At 50.4% G+C, this 19,151-nt stretch overlaps 1 protein-coding gene across 10 annotated transcripts in view; it reads right to left on the reverse strand.

Moving 5' to 3' along the window:
* Positions 1–19,151, reverse strand: part of Atp2b2 (ATPase plasma membrane Ca2+ transporting 2) — a 319,903-nt gene that overhangs the window by 175,229 nt on the left and 125,523 nt on the right. For all 10 annotated transcript variants that reach the window (XM_036181098.1, XM_036181095.1, XM_036181094.1 and 7 more), the window contains one exon: positions 13,465–13,559. The gene's annotated coding sequence lies outside the window, so the exon portion shown is untranslated. The remainder of the gene's footprint in view (positions 1–13,464; positions 13,560–19,151) is intronic.

The raw sequence follows: 19,151 nt of genomic DNA on the forward strand, positions 1-19,151 counted from the left end.
AGATGCCTGAGGACACTCTCTTTGACACCAAGCTAATAAAAGGGGGGGGGGTGTCTGTTTCTGGTTTGAGGGAGGAAGCTCCCAGAACAAGCTCTGCACTGCATGTGTGGTTGGTAGACATTAGCCAAACAGTGGCTGTGGGGACAGAGCCCAGGTGGGTGGAGCTGTGGTTTGAGGATGCCTTGTTCCTGCTCCTGGGGAAGGAGGGATCACACAACGTGGCAAGTGGGACCCAATGGGAAGCGTTTGGTTGCAGGAGTGGAGTTCCAGAGTAAACCCCAGTGACAGGGTGGTCCACCTACAGCACTGTTACTCTGTCACCAGAGGGCTGAAGTCAACCTGAGCATCAGCTCCAGAAAGCCAGCCTTGTTTGTCACAGCAGCATTTGTGTGCCAGAGACCCCTTGTCACTCTGCATCCCTCAGCATCCCCACAGGAAGCAGTTCAGCCCATTCATAGAAGAAACTGAGGACCAGAGAGGAGGAGACACGCCCAGGACACCAGCCAGGGCAGGCTGACTGGATTTGAACCAAGGTGTGGCTGGCAGCAGACCCCATGTTTCCCACATGTCTCTGAGGGTGAAAGATGAGAAGGACTAGGGGGTGGACAGAACTGGGCATGTGGATGCAGGATGCGTGGCCGCTATGAGCCAGGTCTCCCGGATGCAGAGCCCTTGCCTGCCCCCAACCACATATGTTCCAGGCACGGATCTTCTGTGGACTTCCCTGTCCAGTTCTCTCTTCCTGGGTTCCTCAGCTGAGCTGCTCCCCAGAGTCCCTTCCTAGGCTTCCATTTTGCCACTGCCCACCTCCAGATCTACAGCCCAGCCTCAGACCTGGTCCTGTTCTCACAGATGCTATGCATATCCAGGCTTCATTTCCCGACTGCTTATACCTCTCCTCATAACAACCCTCTTGGTGAGGCTCAGAGAGGTTATATAGTTGGCTCAAGGTCACACAGCTGGGACATGAAAGGCCCCGAATTTATCCTGCATCCCTTAAGTTTCCAGCCCGAGGCCCTCCCTGAGACCCTGTCACTCTGTGACTGTTCTGTCTACAAATGTCCCTTTTGTCTAATGGTCATCGAGCTGCAAGGCCCTTGCTTTGTGGTAGCCCCTGCTGAAGCCAACACTGCACTTCTTGGCGTTGGGGAGGAGATCATTCTGGAAACCGTCCAAGACAAAGACACGAATACTTCAGTTCCACAGCTCTAGCTTGCAAAACAAACTGAACCCCAAATAGAAGTGAGCCTGAGAAGGTCTCAACCCAACACTGTCCACTGTCCACTAACAGCTCCACAGAACCACATAGCAGCTTGCGTGGGCTTCCTTCCACAGAGAGATCAAGGCTAGAGCCACATGTGGGGTAACTTCAGGTCTATCCTATCCCTTCTAGACCTCTGTCTCTGCATCTGCAAAGGTGCTGCTACTGGGTCCAGGCTTGCTCTGAGGGCAAGGACGATATAGAGAGGTCTAGAATAGAACCCTCTACATGAGAGGTGTTCCCCAGATGGAAGATGAACCCAAATTTTCAAGGTGAAAAAGTATGAACATGCATGAAAGGGGGCACGTAGAAAGGGCAGCCCAGAGATTCTCAAAAGGGCTGGTGCAATGGCAGCCACCAGGGACCACACAGGGTGAGTTCTGTCAGCTTGTCCCCTGCCTATGTTGTGTTATATTATCTTCCTTCCAAAGTAAGGACTCTTTCAGTGCCCATTTCACAGGTAAGAAAGTAGAAGGGCCAGCAGGTTCAATGAGAAAAAACAGTAGTTTTTCAGTGAAAGGAAAAACCAGGGGGAGAGTTGCCTAGGACCCACCTGTCAATTAACTGGCTCCCCAGCTCCTGCCTCTTCTTTGCTCTATTGCCTTAGCCCAACTTCACAGATCTTCCCTGGCAGACTACCTTGGCCATCCTTGATTGTGGCATATGGTGAGATCCAGGGACCCCCTGGAATTCTGGTTGCCAACCTGCCACCCAAGGGCTGGGGCTCTGCAGTCTCTGCTAGGATTCTAAAAGGCGTGGATGTCCCTCCTCTCCATCTAGCACTCCATACCTGTTGCACCTGTCATTGGGTGCCATGACGTCATACTTCAGAACTCTGGGCCAAGGGGAAAATTCCACTGTCCTCTCTCCTTCTCAACTGGGTGGTTTCGTAAAGGAGAAACTTGTGTGACCTAGGATGGGGCAGAGGAAACAAGAAGACTTTCCGCTGGCTCCCCTGAGCTGTCACACATAGTGGGGTGCAGACATTACTCTCTGAGCCTCAGTTTCCTTTATCTCTCTGCCACAACATTAAAATGAAAGAAAGCGAATTGGCAAGGCCAGGCTGGAGTAGAAACCACAAATGGCCCATTTGCAAGAGCAGCTTAAAATACATTTGTTTGTTTTGCTTGGAGCTTAAAATAAAATTGAATTAAATGCCAATGTTGAAAAATTGGAGGACCGTGCCTAGGAATTCAGAGCGCTGGCTTCTTCTAGGATGCTGAGGCTGTCCACCCTGGAAGCTGGCTGGAGTAGAAGGAGGCCACAGAGATGGACATCTGGTATCCTGGGTCCCCTCCAACCTCACTTCTGGCACAGCAGTTACCCGGACATGAGATGTGGGAGCTGACACTGCTTGGACCTGACTCTCCCGGTCATGGGTGCCCCTTCCCACATGCACAACAAACACCCACCCTGGCCAGGGCTTCTTCTAGAAGCAGCAGGCAGAAGTAGGGCAACGTGCACCTACCAAGCTACCATGTGATCCCTGGGCCCTTGTGAAGTGAGCGCCCTGGATTTCATACTGGGTTCACTGATGGGGACACTAAGGGGCAGACAGGCTAACTCATTTGTCACATGACCAGCAAGTGGGAGGGTTAGGATGTGGACACCAGCAGATTGCCTCCCTCAAATATGTGTCACACCAAAGAACAGAGGTGTCCCCAGCCCCTTCTCTGAGGTGGGCACTCCCATGGCTCTAAGTTTTTGCCTCTCCATGGCGGCCAGTTGTCACCCTCCCCTTCTCTCCCTCCTTCCTCAGCTGTGTTCCTTCCCTCCCTCACATACCCATCAATGCTTGATGGCTTCTCAGCAGCCAAGGAAGGGACAGGTACTACCACCCCCATCTGAAAGTGAAGAAACTAAAGTATAGAGAGCTTTGAAGTGACTTGTCCATGCAGAGCTAGGCTGGGAGCCTGGATCTCTAGCACTGGAGACTGTGCTCTTGGCAGCCTGGAGTGCCTGTGTGCCCTTAGCCACCCAGCTAGCACCCTACCTCACCCACCCCTCCAACACTCAAGTGTGTCCATGATTGGCTACTCTGCACTGGACCTGGTGACACAGAGACACCTCTAGAGGCTCCTGGGTGCAACTACATGGGGACACAGCTGGAGTGGAAGGTGATCCACAGCTCCAGAGCATGCTTTGTGGGTCTGGGGCCAGTGAGAGAATTGGTTTCCAAGCCACTGCCCTGGGGAGTTCAGGAGGCTGAGGCAGAGGGAAGCCGGTGTGCCTGGCCATTTGTTTCAGGGGGAACATGGGAGTCACCCATGGATCGGGAGAGCCCTGCCTCATTCTACCCTCCGAAACTACAGCAAGTACCAGCTTTCTGGCCTGAAGTCTTAGGCAAGTGCTCCCTCTGCCTGTGCCCCAGTTTCTCTCACTGTAAAAAGAAGAGGTTACATCAGCAGAGGATGTGAACCGGCAGTCCTAAGGCCTCATTCAGACTTGGGGCATGTTTATTTACTGAGAAGATATATTTTTAAAAATTATGTGTATGTGTGTGTGTTTGGGGGTGGTGGTCTGTGTATGGGATGTGCATGTGAGTTGGGCTGGTAGAGGCCCAGAAGAGGCCGTTGGAGCCCCTGGAACTGGAGTTAGAGGATGATGTGAGCTGTCATGTGGGTTCTAGGACCCTAAGCTTGGTCCTTTGTAAGAGCAGCAAGAGCTCTTAACCACTGAGCCATCTTGTCAGGCCCCGCAGGGCATATTTCTACACACACCTTTGTTGTTATTGTAGAACAATGTTAAATTTGCCCAAATACTATGAAGATGACTTGGAGGTGCTGGCCCCACCCCCACTTCCCCTCGTGATCAGTGTCTCCCAGTTGCAAGGCAAAGATCTCACAAGGAACCGGTGTCCATATGTTAATATCCATGACACTCCACACTCTGTCTAAATTGCTTTCTTTTTCCTACTAATGCCAGGCTCTGCTCCAGGGCTCCCCACTGCCCTATATTTAGTCTTTTCAGCTTCTTAGACTCCTCATAGCTGTGGCAGTTGCACAGAATATTTAAAAATTAAATTAAGATATTTCAGATGGGAGGCACCAGCTACTAGAAACAGGCGGAATCTCATGCTGATTTCAGACAGTAAGTTCCAGTCAGAGATTATTAGCATGTTTATTCACTAAACACATACACTCGTGTCACATCTTTGAAGAGTCCAATGATTGGATCTCCAGTTTGCCACCATCCCCAGAACTCCCGATTGTCACCACCCAGTCACCAGCATCATCCTGTGTCACTGGCTTGGCACCTGGATTCTCCTTACTGCACACAGACAGACCTCCTCTGTTCACCCATCTGTGAAATGGGCATCATACTGCCTTCTATCAGATCAGCTGAGGTTGAAATGAACTGAGATACGTGCAGAGGATTCTTAGCAGGGTCTGGGGGCATTCAAGGCCAGGGACCATTCTCTTGTTGCTGGTGTGTTACGGTCAGATGTTTAAAGTTCCTTCTTCCTAAAGCAAACCTAGCCCTTCTTCCTTGCTTCCTCTACCTGCTCTGTGTTCCTGTCCCGATCTGCCAGCTGAGGCCAGTGTGGGAGAGACAGAGACAAGCTTGCTAAGGTAGGTCCTACCTATCTATGAGCAGAATCACAGATCCCTAAGGAAGACCCCAGACCTGGTGTCAATCCCAGGATGGGGACAAAGCCAACCCCAACCTGGGCTCTGTAGGTCCAAACTCTTGGGGGAGTGCCATCTTCCTCTGCATGGCACCCCTAGACTGGAACCCAGAAATAAGGAGGTTGTGAGGGATTTATGTCCAAGGGTTTACTTCCTGCTAGGGTTGCGCTAAGTGTTTTGCCGGACAAACAGCTATCTGAAACAGGCAACCCGAGATGGGACAAGACCATCAAGAGCTGAGAGGTAGTAAGGGGAACAGAGCCTGGGGCAGGGCTGTGCTCTGCCTGCTCTCTGGATGTATGGCAGCAGGCAAGCCCTTGCCTCTCTTTCAGTCTCCCTTTCCTAATAACGGTAGCAAGGGTCAACAGTGACAAAAAGTGATGGTGGTGGCCATGACAACCGTAGCTCTCCACTGACACACAAGGTGCAGCATCAGCCCTTTATGTATGCAACACACTTCATACATATAAATACCCTAGAGACCACCCTGTCCCCATGACCATTTCACACGTGAGGAAGATAGGATTGGGGGCTGGGAGCTAATCTGAGACACACTAGCTAGAAGATTCAAATTCCTGACTTGGGGTGTGAGACCGCACCCAAGGCCTCTTCTGCAGCCACCTATAAGGGCAAAAGAAACCTTGCAAGTGTGTGAACAGGTTCCACTGTGGACTTGCCACCCCTGGGTCTAATGCCACATGTGCAGTGGGAGCACACTTGCTGGCATACACCTGTGCTGGGGGACACACCTGCTGGGTCATTTGAGTGTCCTGGTGGTCACGTCACTTATGTACCCACTATTATGCTCCTCGCTCCCCGGTTTACAGGACAGGAAATGGAGTCCCAGAGACTTGAAATAAGTGTCGCAAATGACTCATGGGAGGCGGTCTGGCTTTCTGCCCATTCACACATACTTTAGCAGCCTTCTGGAGGGCCTGCTGTGGGAAGCCAGCAACTGTCCCCTGAGTCCCTTGTCAGCATCCACTGAGCTTACCCATCCTTCCAGCCTCCCTCTGGTCCAAGACTCCAACTTCCCAGTTGTCTCTCTTAACGCTGGGCATTTCCATCTGACCAACTGCCTTCCCCAGGCTCCCTGGGGTATTGGCAGCACATGAACCCAACCTCTCATACCTGATCCAGAGATGATGAGAGATCCTGCTTGGGGTCCCTTCTGAGTTCCAGGCCTCCCAATACAAACTCCCACTCTGATCTCCTGGTATCAGTTGCTAATCCAGTTGTCTGCAGCCTTGTGGCTCTATCCTTCGAGGAAGCCTCAACAGGTAAGGCAGGCAGTGCCCCTGATACCTAGCTGCTTCGCTTTCTGATCTAGGGACTGGCAAGGAGGGGGAAGCCAGGTTGGTAAGGGGCGGGGAGCATGGCTGGGCACCAGAGGTTGAGGACTGGCCTCTTCCATTCCCTGACAAAACAGGGGACTTTGCCAAAAGCAGCGTGGGTGGTAGACATGGCTGGGCTTCCTCCATGGCCCCCTGATCCTATCAGCAGCAGCATGGCTGAATGCCAGCTACCTGGAAGTTCCTTTCTTTTGAGGACAGTCTGTACAACTGGCCGGGGAAGAGCTGCATTGGGAACTGCAGGGAGGCTGGCCAGAAGGACTCCAGCTGCCCTGCCCAAGGAGGCTTCTGATGGATGGCCATGTGGCTATGAGAGGCTGGTTGGAGGTCAGCCCACGAGGGGCCTGGGTCAAGCAGCCAGGGCGCAGGATGTGCCTCCTCCAGGAAGCCTCTCTGGGCTTAGGGGAAAAAAGGTAACGGATCCTGGCAGCCATCCATGTCTTGGCCCAGACATTTCTTGCTTGTTCCATGAGAACACACCCTGCCACTCTGGTTTATCAAGAACAAAAAGAAAACATTCATTGTTTCCCAGGGAGTGTCTTGTCCAACTTTCCAACATCCCAAGGAAACAGCCCCTTCCCACGTGAGCAAGTTTCTAGGTGTCTGTCATAGATTCCATTTTAAGCATTTTGAATGTCGGGAATTCACCCCTGATGATTTTCTCTCTCATTATCCTTTACTTCATAGCCCTTAGTTGTTAGAATTGTGGTTGAAACTGAGATCCTATGAACCCTTTCAAGATGAAGGCTGCCTGTCTAGGGTCTGTGAGTAATGGAGCCCCCAGTGGCGAGGCTCTACAGTGCTGGGGGCATGTGTGCCCTGCTCTCCTCACACAATGACCCACCAGAGTGCTTTTAGTTAAGTATGGAGTAGGGGGGCATATCTCCACTACTGCCCTGAGCTGCTCTGAAGACGTGCTGCATCGTGTGAGGTGTCTTGCAACAAATACTTTGTACCACGACTGCATAGTTTAATGCACCCAACAGCCTCTTAATTTTTAAAATTACATGTATTTATTTAGGAGTGTGTGTGTGCCATAGGGAGAGCATGGAGGTCAGAAGACATTACAAAAGTTGGTTCTCTTCGTCCACCATGTGGGTCCCAGGGTGGCCTAGTCAGCTCTCTGTTGCTGTGATAAACACCGTGACCAAAGGCAACGTGGAGAGGAGAGGGTTCATTTTACTGTATAACTTACAGCATCATGACGGGAAGTCAGGGCAGGAACTCAGGGAGGCAACCCGGAGGTAGGAACTGAACCAGTGGCTATGGAGGAGTGCTGCTTACTGGCTTGTTCCTTTTGGCTTCCTCTGCCAGTTTTCTTATACAACCCCAAACCACCCTGCCCAGGGATAGCACTACCCACCGTAGGATGGGCCCTCCCACACCAACCATTAATCAAGAAGATGCCCCATCCCCACACTTGCCTACAGGTCAATCTGATGGAGAATTTTCCCAATGGAGGTTCCTTCTTCCCAGATGGCCCTAGCCGTGTCAAATCAAATTAAGAAAACTAGCCAGAACACAGGGATTGAACTTAGGTCCTTAGGTTTGGCAGCAATCACCTTTACCTGCCGAGCCACTTCACCAGCCCCTCAACAACCTCTTTGTGCTCCCTTTCCTCAGTAAGTACCAAGCACCTGCTGTAGCTCAGGGACTATGGTTACAGAGACAAGTGAGGCCTGGATTCTGTGCTCGGAGAGGCAGCAGCTTGCAAATCCATTTGCTTGTGCTCCGAGAGGTGCGACTCATTCTGGGTCACTCAGCTAGGAGGAAACAGGTGAGCCATTCCAACTCAGACCTCTTTGAGGCTAACACCCAGCCCCTCCAGCCACTCCATGTCTCCTTGGAGAGTTCACAGCCCTCTGGAAGGGTGCTCACCACCACGCCTGAGGATCTAAGTTTATTCCCTGTGTGCTGGTTGGTTTTTGTCAACTTGGCTTGACACAGTGGGTGCCGTTAAGGAAGAAGGAATCTCTCAATTGAGAAAATGCCCCATTAGATTGACTTGTAGACATGTCTCTGGAGAGAAATGTCACAGAGGGCTGTCTGGAGAGCTGTGGGGTGGAGAGGATGGAGGGATGGCTTTTCATAGGGTGCAAGTGATCTGGGGCAAGTGCAGACAGCCAGAGAGAGGTGCCCTGGGGTGGTTTGACCAGAAAACACCTCAACTGTGAACCGCCTCTGCCCTTGGAAAGGATGTCTGTCCTGGGAGTTGACTCGGAGAACATTGAAAAGTGGCCTAGGAAGCTTCTAGCTCTGGTGGGGCTGTGGAGGAGCCCTTGGTAAGGTAAGACCTACAAATTGGATGGCTCTCAGCTAGGAGAGAAATGCCAAGTCTGCTTTTGGTTCTTCTACTGATGCTGAGCAGCGGTGGGGGTAGATGTGGGATGAGGAGCCTGAAGACCCAGAGCAGCAACATGTGGCTGTGATGGATAATACTGTCCACCTGATGGGCTTTAGACTCACCTAGAGCCAGCCCTGTGGGTGTGCCTATGAGGGAGCTCTGGGACTGGGTTACCCTGGTGGGAAGACCCACCCTAAGTGTGAGATGGCGCCATGCCACGGGTTCAGGGCCTAGACTGAATGAAGAGAGAAAGCGAGCTGAGCCCCGACATTTACTACACTGTTTCTTGACTGCACACACCTGGACAAACTGCTTTATGTTCCAGCTTCCGTGAATTCCCCGCCATGATGAGCTGTGGCACGGAATTAGGAGCCCAAATAAAACTTCCCTTGGGCTTTTGTCAGCCCAAGGCCAGTGCTGTGTTCCTCTGGCGCACCCTTGTGTATAAGATGTCTGCCCTGCACCCAGCAACTCCTGAGTTAGAAGATGCTGTGCCCAGGCTGCAGAGGGATCAAGGAGGCCCAGAGAGGGCTCCACAGCCAGTATCTGTGCCACATCATGTCTCTCTACAGCCCACAGCTCCCACCAAAGACACATGAACAGGAGGGAAGCGCTCAGATGACCTTTCCATGGTGTCCTCAGATTGGCTACCTCGCCAGGCTACCTGTATGATGCCAGGGCCCAAGTGAGGGGGCAAGGCCTGTGATATGGTGAGCTGGTGCCGCCATGACAGGAAGCAAAAGTAGGATGGGGAAAGCACATGGGCTGTGGTCTGTCCATCAACCTGTGATGCTGTCAGTCTACACATTAGTCAACCAGAGAGGGAATGCCCAGCGGTTTGGGCCACCCAGCAGAGCCAGGTTTGCACTTCACATTTATGCTTTCTCTACTACCTGGCATGCCCACACTACGCCTTGAGTGTTTTCTTGTTTCCGCCTCTTCCTGGCTCAGAATATTCAACAGATACTGGTAGGTCATGAACAGCAGCCCTCTGGGCTGGAGGTTGGGCCTCACCTAGGACAAGGATGGCAGAGGAAGAGGGTTTGGGGTACAAGCAGAAGCTAGTTGCTCAGGGAGCCTTTCCTCCCACTGAAGTCTCAGAGCCCAGGAACCAACGGAATGAGGAGCTGGGATTGAAGGTACCTGGTGAGGTGCAGGGGTTTGTATGGCTGGTCCCTGTGCTAGAGGCTATGGATATCTCCTCCCTGCCCTGCTGTTGCCTCTTTGGGTAGTGGATAGAGACACTGGATTCCCTGAAGGTTGCCCCCAGGAGTCAGGTATAGCTGGCTGAACCCGTGTATCCTCTTAGTTGTTGGCGGGGAGGAAACTAAGGACCAGAGAGAGGAGAGTGCCTGCAACATGCTGAGCCCTGCCCAAGGCTCTTTATAGACACCCCTCATTTGGGATATAGGAACCAAGTCTGTTCGGCCACTGATAGACTGGGGTTGGGGAAGTACCAAGATTCACCAGGACTTTTGGTATTAGATTCGAATTCAGAATCCTGGACTGCTTCTATCTTGGCCTAATGCACCCTGACCAGTTCACAGGGTCAGTGACTCCTGGTGCTGGAATCAGATGGCCAGTTCACAGGGTCGGTGACTCCCAGTACTGGAATCAGATGGGAATACAGACAGACAGCTTTCAGCTGGAGCACTAGGGGGACACTAGTATTGGGGTTGGGATAACATTTCACCCCTGCCCCCAGACCCTGAGAGGCCAGGAGAGGACAAACAGTAAGAAACTGCCAAGAGCACAGGGGTCTACCCCACCCATTCCAGCTCAGTTGGGCAGTAGGCTCGGGGTCTTCTTGTGGGCATGCTCAGTGTACATGGACACCAGGGGCAGGTTGAGCCCTCAAAGCTCTCAGGGCATCCAGTGGGAAGGACCTTGGTGGCATGGCCTTCCTGCCCACATTCCTACCTGTGACTGTCCCACAGATGGGGTCCCTGGCTTGTCATGCCATCCTGGTTGGTGTTCAGAGGCCAGTGGTGCTGAGAAAGAACAGCCTCAAATCTTATTCTTCTAGGGAAGATTTGACCCAGGGGACCCAGATGGACCCCATGGGGCCAGGAGCTAGTGGGACAGCCCCTGGGAGCCAAGGGACAGTAATTTTGAGAAGAACGTTGTCATCTTAGAAAATGAGGTAAATGTTCTTTGAACCTTTGAGATTCCCAAAGTCATAGATGAAGTCATGGCCACTGGAGATCAACTACACACAGTTATAATGCAATTAGGGATTGAATTGTGTTTTCCCTACCATCCATGTTGGAGTCCTAAACCTCAGGATCTATGGACATGGCCTCATTTGCAAGTATGGTCTTATCAGAGTTAATGGAGTTAAAATGAGGCCACATGGTAGTCCTGAACTGATGTGACTGAGCTTTCTCATAAGATGGGGTCTTTGGACATAGAGACAAGTGCACAAGTGGGAAGAGGAGGTGACAGCAGGGGGTGGGAGACACATCCATGTGTGTGGAGGTCAGAGGTCAACTTTGTGGAGTTGATTCTTTCCTTGTACCACGTGGGTTCTGGGTGTTGAACTCAGGTCGCCAGGGTTACATCACCAGCATTTTACCTGCTGAGCCATCTCGCTGGCCCCAGCATTTTTCTTTTTTTTAATTGCATCTCTACTGAACAGATACAGGCATTCCTCTTGTTATTCCCTGAACTATGCAACAGTGATTACATGGTGGCAATGCTGCACTAGGCTTTGAAAGTCAGAGAGAAACGGCTTAAGTGTGTGGGAAGACGCAGTTGGGCTAAGAGCCAGTGCCGCACCGCGTTATGTTAGGGACTGGAGCATCCACTGGTATTGTTGATACCTTAAGGAGAACTGAATTCTTTCTGTTTGATTTTTGACACAAGGTAGCCCAGGATGGCCTCCTGCACATCAGGATTACAGCTGTGGGCCTCCACACCTGGCTAATACGTGCTTGAATCTGGTTTTGACTCCTCATGGCTGTCATTTTAATTTTTGAGTCATTGCATGCATCCTTAGTTCCTTCTCCTACTTCTCCGCTAATTTGGGGCATATTGCATTTTGAGAATCATTCCATATGATCAGCTTAATACACTGTTTGGATGTGGAAGATCTGTCAATTAAATGTTTTTATGTGGAAGGAAGCACCTGTGGTTTCTACTGTGATCAGCTGTGGTGATTCCAGTCAGTCATGTTCCTGCACAGGCTTAATGGTTCAGTTCTCCAACTCTCTTTCGCTTTCTGGATGTACTTCTTGGCAGGGGTGGGATTTGTGGCTCCCATATGCGAGGACATGGGACACCACTCTTTTCAGGCAGCTCCAGTGTAGCTGCTAGAAGGCCTGCCTTTGGGGGAGGGGCCCCTTGGCTCTGATCCCGAGCAGTGAGGAGGCTCATGGGAGGATGGATCAGCTCTCTTCACTTCCCCAGCTCCCAGGGCTTCTGAGGAGGGAGCTCTGGAGCCCCCTGGAACATGATTCTGAGTGTTTAGGCCATGCCTGGCTCAGGGCACTGTAAGAATGCAGGGTAGATGGGTGAAGGTCTTGACATAGACTTAGACTAGGCCAGACTGCTAGACTTGATCCTGTTGCCAACTATGAGCATGGGAGGCCTTGTGACACACTAGGGGCCATCCATGTCACCTCTCTCTGTGGATGGTCCATCAATGGCTATCTGACCACTTTCCTCACCCATGCCTACACCGAAAACTGCTGGGTTCAGATGCCCATGTATCTGTTGTGACTTATCAGTTGCTTGGTATTTAAGAAATGGCATTAAACAAATATGTGAGCAATCACAGAATATATTTGGAAATAATCTGGTTAGTTCCCAAGTGCTTGGACAAGAAACCAAATTTCAAGAGGATGATTCTGAGGATAGGGGAGAGGGCACACAAGTTATGCCCACTCTGACAGGAAGTTTGGAGGTGGTGACTGGGCTCAGCAGAGGATGCTGGCATGGAGTAGAAGACGGGTCTTAGGCCAGGGGATGAGCAGCACCAACTCTTGGTGTACATGCACAAACTGCAAGGTCTATACAGTATCCATGGGCACAGTAAAGCAAAAACAGGGACCCGAAGGAAGGCTTGCAGGGCACAGAAGAGGCATAGTCACCCTGGGAACCCCCAAAGAGCTTTTGTTGTACTGGCTTTGCCGTGTGGCCTCCTGAGCTCAGAGAGTGGGTTGTCTCTCTAATGGGCATAGATTAGGCACCTGGCATGACTGTACATGTGACATGTGGTCCTGTGTCCCAGCCACTGCACTCAGTACTTTACAGGAACACATTTTTCTGACTGCCACAAGAAGCCCCTGCTGTCTCCACATTACAGATGAAGGGACTGAGACCCAGAGAGGCAGCCCCAGTTGCTGAACCAATGCTCTGAATCCAGACTTGAGTACAGGCCCCACACACGCCATTGCCACCTGGCTGGCTGGTCCTGTCCCCTCTCAGCTCTCAGCACCTGCCACAGAAACTCTGCCTGAGCCTCACTCCTAACTCTCCATGTCAGCCCAACTGGTAGAAAAGGAGCCAGGGCAACTGTCTGTCTGTCCTCCCAAGACAGAGGCAGTGTTGGATCTGCATGGATCACCAGCACCAAGAATGGCAAGAACAGACCCAGGGTTGAGACCAGGTCAGTCAGGTGACAGATACAAAGCTAATCTGAAATCTCTACTACACCCTTATTCAATGCCAAAGAGATTCTGGGAATTATAACTGATACATGTGTCCCCAACTGGGTAGCAGAGGAAGGTGGTTGTTTCAAAACACACTTCATTCCTGCCTAGTGGAACCTCCACTGGTACCTTCTACCGATGCAGATGCACGCACACATGCACACCCATAGCATCTTTTTTCTCACACTTCACATTACCCCCCAAAAGACCTCAGTCTTCAACTCACCCCTCCATGTCTTCTGGTCACATCAGGGGTGTCAGGAGTTGTATAATGGGGCCCATGTCTTGCTGGCTCTGGGGACTGTGTGACCAAGTTCAGCTCTGAAAAAGAGGGGAAATGGTCATGGTTAGAACTGGGTGACCAATGCTGGGTAGAGATAGAGGTGGAAACAGGTTGCTCCTCCTCTCCCTTGGCTAGCCCAGACACACTCAGGCCATCTACTCTTCCAAGCTGCCTTGTGGATCTCACCCTTCCCAGGTTCCAAGCTCATTGCAGGGAAGCAAGCCCACCAGTTGGCAGTGATTGAGGGATGTCCCCTCATTTGTGGCTGGCATGGGTTATGAGGGCATGTGGTGGAAAAGTTATGGTATGTGCTCTGGAGAGAGGATAGGGAAGGGAGGGGAGAAGGGAGAGAGGAGAGAGAAAGACAGAGAGAGAGAGACAGAGACAGAGAGACACACAGAGAGAGACCTTCCCTGAACAAGGAGCACAGCTTTTACCAGTTTCTGCTTCTCTATCCATCCATCCACACATCCATCATCTACATATCCATTTATTCACCACTTCTTTTACATTGAGGTATTCATCACTTAGGAAGAAGTTGCAAAGAAATACACAGAGAGGCCCTGCACCCCTCCCCCCAGCCACACTTGAAGTCCACATCTTGTTAACCACAGCGTGCCATCAAGACCAGGTGAGCCATCTTAGACACTTCTTAAAGCCCATTCTCACGGCAGCAGCTGCACACGCGCACTTATGTATGAATTCACGTCATCAACACCACAGTCAAGACACAAAACTGGCCACACCCCAGGGCCTCCTGGGTTCTGCTTTATAGTCATCTCATTCCCTCCTCCCCTTACCCTGCCCTCTGGCTGGAGAATACTGCTCATCAGTGATGTGAAAGACATGAAGCCAGGCACCAGGGGAACTTTCTCCTACTAACCTTTTCGTTTCACTCAGGGTAATTCACTGGTGACTGAATTAGATTTCTATTTTATGTATGCATTCTGTATGTGGTCTGTGTGTGTGCGTGCGTGCGTGCGTGCGTGCGTGCGTGCGTGCGTGTGTGTGTGTGTGTGTGTGTGTGCAGAGGCTGGAGAAGAATGTCTGGCTCTATCACTTCCTGCCTTGATCCCCTGACACAGAGTTTCTCACTGAATCTGGAGCTGGGCTGGCGGCCCCAGGGCTTGTTCTGTCTCCACTTTCCTCAGGGCTGAGTTACAAGTAAGCATGGAACCATGCTTGATTTTTAATATGGGCACAGGTCCTCTGAATCAGCCTCTCCCTTGTTCTGTGATCTAGGTTTTACATGGTTCCATGGTCGACTGTGAATGGATGCGCCACAGTTTAATCATTTACTGATTAATGCTCTCTGGGTTATAATTCCACATTGGAGAAATCGTTCGGAATAATAACACACTACTATGAAAAGTTGTGTAAGGTGTTTTGTGTGCCAGTCAACACATATTTCCGTTTATTTGTGATAAATGTTCCAAAGTATGATTGGTGGATCAGATAGCTGGTGGAGGTGCAGTTTTGAAAGCAGTCTCTAGACCATCCTACAGAGTGGCTGTCCTATGTCACATTCCTGAGTGGCTGTCCTATGTCACATTCCTGGGTGGCTGTCCTATGTCACATTCCTGGGTGGCTGTCCTATGTCACATTCCTGAGTGGCTGTCCTATGTCACATTCCTGAGTGGCTGTCCTATGTCACATTCCTGAGTGGCTGTCCTATGTCACATTCCTGAGTGGCTGTCCTATGTCAAATTCCTGAGTGGCTGTCCTATGTCACATTCCTGAGTGGCTGTCCTATGTCACATTCCTGAGTGGCTGTCCTATGTCACATTCCTGAGTGGCTGTCCGAGTGACCCATTCTTTAGGCATCTCATCAGTGCCTACCGGAGCCATCATCATGCACTTCAGCCATTCTGACGGAGTGTGCTGCCATCAGTGGAGGTTTTCAGATGCATTTACCCAGTGACCAGCCGTGCTGGGCACCTTCTCATGTGCACTTTGCTGACTGAACATCACCTCCAGTGTCTCCATGCAGTTTGTTCAGTATCTAATTGACTTGTTTGGTTTTTTAAAAAATATTACATTTATTTTGTGTGTTGAGTGCCATGTGAAGGTCCTAGGGCAAATTGAGGGAGACAATTGGATCCTAAAGATCAAACTCAGGTCCCTCAGGGTCGACACCTTTCCCTGATGAGTCATCTTGCTGACCTTGATTTTTTTTTTTTAACTGTTAGGCTCTGTGTTTGTGCTAGGCATTAGTACCTCATCACCCAGTCATGGATGCTATTTCTCTCCCACTGCTTCAGCAGCGTCTAAATTTAATTTTTAGTTTTCAGTGGTTTATGTGCTGCTTCGAGTAGATTGCTTTGGGGTCACACTATTCAAGATTTGTTAAGATTGTTGGTTCTTCAGAGGTGTGTGTGTGTGTGTGTGTGTGTGTGTGTGTGTGTGTGTGTATACCAATTTAGGGGCATTTTTAGTCATTATTTTATTCAAATAATAATACTTTGCAGGAGCCTTGTTAATTGTCTCACAGGGCCCTAAGGCTCTGTTGACATTTTTCCTGACATTTTCTTTTTGTTATTTAAATCAGGTAATTTCCATCATTCTGTGTTCCAGTTTAATGATTCTTTCTTCAGCCCTTTCTAGTCTGCTATAAACCACATTCTCTGAGGGTTTTTTTTTTTTTCAGGAGTACTTTTCAGTTCTAATATTTCCATTTGATTTCTATTCTTTTTTGATAATTTAAAAGTTCAATTCCAGTGGTCAGAGCAGTTCCCTGAACTGTTTAAACTGGCTACTGTGAAATCAGTGTCAGCTGTCTCTGGTATCTCTGCCATCTAGGTTGGCATTTGTTAATGGCCCTTTTTCTCCAAGCCAGACTTCTTCCTGGTGCTTCTGATATGAATGATTTTCCCGGAAAACCTGTCACATCATAAGACTCATTTAAACCTTCCATTTCAGCTGGCTTTCTCTACCCTATTCCAACAGATGCAGGGGAATGCCTGCTTGCTAATTTTACACAGGGGACCACATCCACTTTTCCCAGTTAGCCTCTACTGGTGGGTGGTCCTTGATGCTGGTGAGTGGGGTTATGGATCCATCTAGTTGGAAAGTTTGGAGTCCTTACAGACTCCCGTGAGCTTTCTTCTGGTGCCATGGGAACTGGAGAGGGGTTTTGTGTTGTTTCCCTCCACCACAACCATGGAGCTGACAGTCCTGGTCCCTGCCACCTCAAGTGTGGTGTGTGTGTGTGTGTGTGTGTGTGTGTGTGTGTGTGTGTGTGAGAGAGAGAGAGAGAGAGAGAGAGAGAGAGAGAGAGAGAGAGAGAGAGATTTTGGCTTTCCTCATTACAGGCAACTGGTGGTGGAGGTCCCATCCCCTACTCTGTATTTCTTGGCAATCAGCTAGGGGCAGAGTAGCCAGTGTCTGGAGTATGTGTGTGAGCTTTGCATTCTCTAGGTTGAGCAGGCTGTTGGGTGGCTATTGCTAAGGCCTCAATTCTAGCTTCTTCAGTTCTGACTCTGGGATAAATTTCACCATGGAAAGACCCAGAGCTTCCACTGTGGGATCTTGGGGTTTTGTCCACTCCTGGCCAGCATGTGCTCCCCCTTTACCTGGCAGTCTTCTAGCTGTTCTGAATGGCAGGGCCTTTCTGCCATCCTTAGCAAGAGGATTGTGAATAGTGACTCTACTCCAGCCTGGAAGCAGAAGCCTTTAAACACAGCTTCCATTTGCCTAAAGTTTCTAGAATTCTCTTCATGTTCCTTTTGTGTGTTTTTCCCCCTCTAGCATGGACTGACCTAGAATTCTCTATGAAGTAGAGGTTGGACTTGAACTCATGGCAGTCCATCTGCCTCAGCCTCTCCAGTGCTGAGATTACAGGCATGTGCCTCACACTCCAGCTCATCTTAACACTGTTAATCAAATCTTACATTCAGGAATGCCTGCCACCTTCATGGATCCCCAGCTTTCTACCTAGCTCAGGAAGGCTTTCCTTTCAGTCAGGAGACAAGAGAAACTGGGGCCTCTGAGGCATTTTTACTTAGAGTTGTTGACATGATGCTTGGTGGCTTGGAGCAAACCCACAAAGTTGCAGACTTGGTGAATACTAGAAACCCAGATTGGAATCATTTTCAGGGTCTCAAGCCCTAGCCCTGCTAGGTCTCTGTAGGGAACCTGGGGGTGGGGCAATGCTGATCTCACAAATGGTGTGAATCAAGAAGTGAATGCTCCTAATGCCTTTCTGCTCTGGCAGCTGCCGCTTCACTGAGCATGCGCCGTCAGCATGGGTACTCATGCCTGCTTTCCTCCCCTCCACAGCCCTGAGGGGCAGAAGTGCCCACAATTCTTTACCCATCACCCACTGTCTGCCAACAGTTCCCATGCTAGCCTCTGGGTCCTCAAAGTAGTGCTGCTGGGAAAAGGTGCGACCTTTAAGAGGTGGGGCCAAGAGGGAGGTGGGCAGGCCACTGGGGATGCTGCCCTCAAAGTGAGAGAGAGAAAGGAGAGAGAGGGGGGGGAATATCTCGAGATTTCCTGGGAACCTGTTGTTCTCATCAGAGTGAGGTGTTAGCAGAGCAAGACTCTCTTGTCTGGCTTCCTGTCCAGTCACATGCTGCTCCCCACCCCCAACACACCTTGCACAGTAAGGTCACTCATTAGGAAAGTCCTTGCAGGAGCCCAGCCAGTGCTGTGCCCTGGGCCTAAAACTGTGAGCTAGACAAACCCTTCTCTTTTTTTTTTTTTTTTTTTGAGACAGGGTTTCTCTGTGTAGTTTTGCACCTTTCCTGGAACTTGCTTTGGAGACCAGGCTGGCCTCGAACTCACAGAAATCCACCTGCCTCTGCCTCCCGAGTGCTGGGATTAAAGGCGTGCGCCACCACCGCCTGGCGACAAACCCTTCTTTAGATCTTACCAGTTCCAACAGAAAACAGACCCCATGTCCAGGCCATTCAGTTCCCTCCTGGACACATGCAGATCATGTGACTTCAGTCTTACACATTTCTAGGGTTCTGCACCCAAGATCCACTCCATGTTTCTTGTGTATTTTTCCCTAAATCGATGCAATGCTTAACTTTCACTGTCAGCTTACCTGGATTTAGAACTACCTGGGGACAGAACCCTGGGGCTGTGTGTAGGGCTTTCCCGCAAAGATTTAATGGAAGAAACAGCAAGTCCCATCCTGAGTGTGGATGGCACCATCCCATGGCTAGGGTCCCAAAATGAATACAAAGGAGAAAGTGAGCTGAGCACCAGTGATCATCTCTTTGTTCCTGACTTTGGGTGCAATGTGACTGGCTGCCTCTCTTGCTCTTACACCTGACCCCCCACGGTGGACTCTAAACTGTGAGCCAAAGCAAACCTTCCTTCTTAGTTGGCTTGGTCAGGCATTTCATCACAACAGGAAGGTAACTGGTATGGCTGCTGATTCTCCAAGTGTCTTTATCATGTCCCGAGAGAGCTCCCAAAGCCTTTCGGAGGTCTCAGACAAAATAATTCCCAGACTGACTGTCTCAGTTAGGGTTTCTGTTGCTGCAAAGAAACACCATGACTAAAAAGCAAGTTGAGGAGGAAAGGGTTTATTTGGCTTATACTTCCACATTGCTGTTCATCACTGAAGGAAGTCAGGACAGGAACTCAAGCAGGGCAGGATCCTGGAGGCAGGAGCTGAT

Source organism: Onychomys torridus, chromosome 3, assembly GCF_903995425.1.
Source record: "Onychomys torridus chromosome 3, mOncTor1.1, whole genome shotgun sequence".
Lineage (NCBI taxonomy): Eukaryota > Metazoa > Chordata > Mammalia > Rodentia > Cricetidae > Onychomys > Onychomys torridus.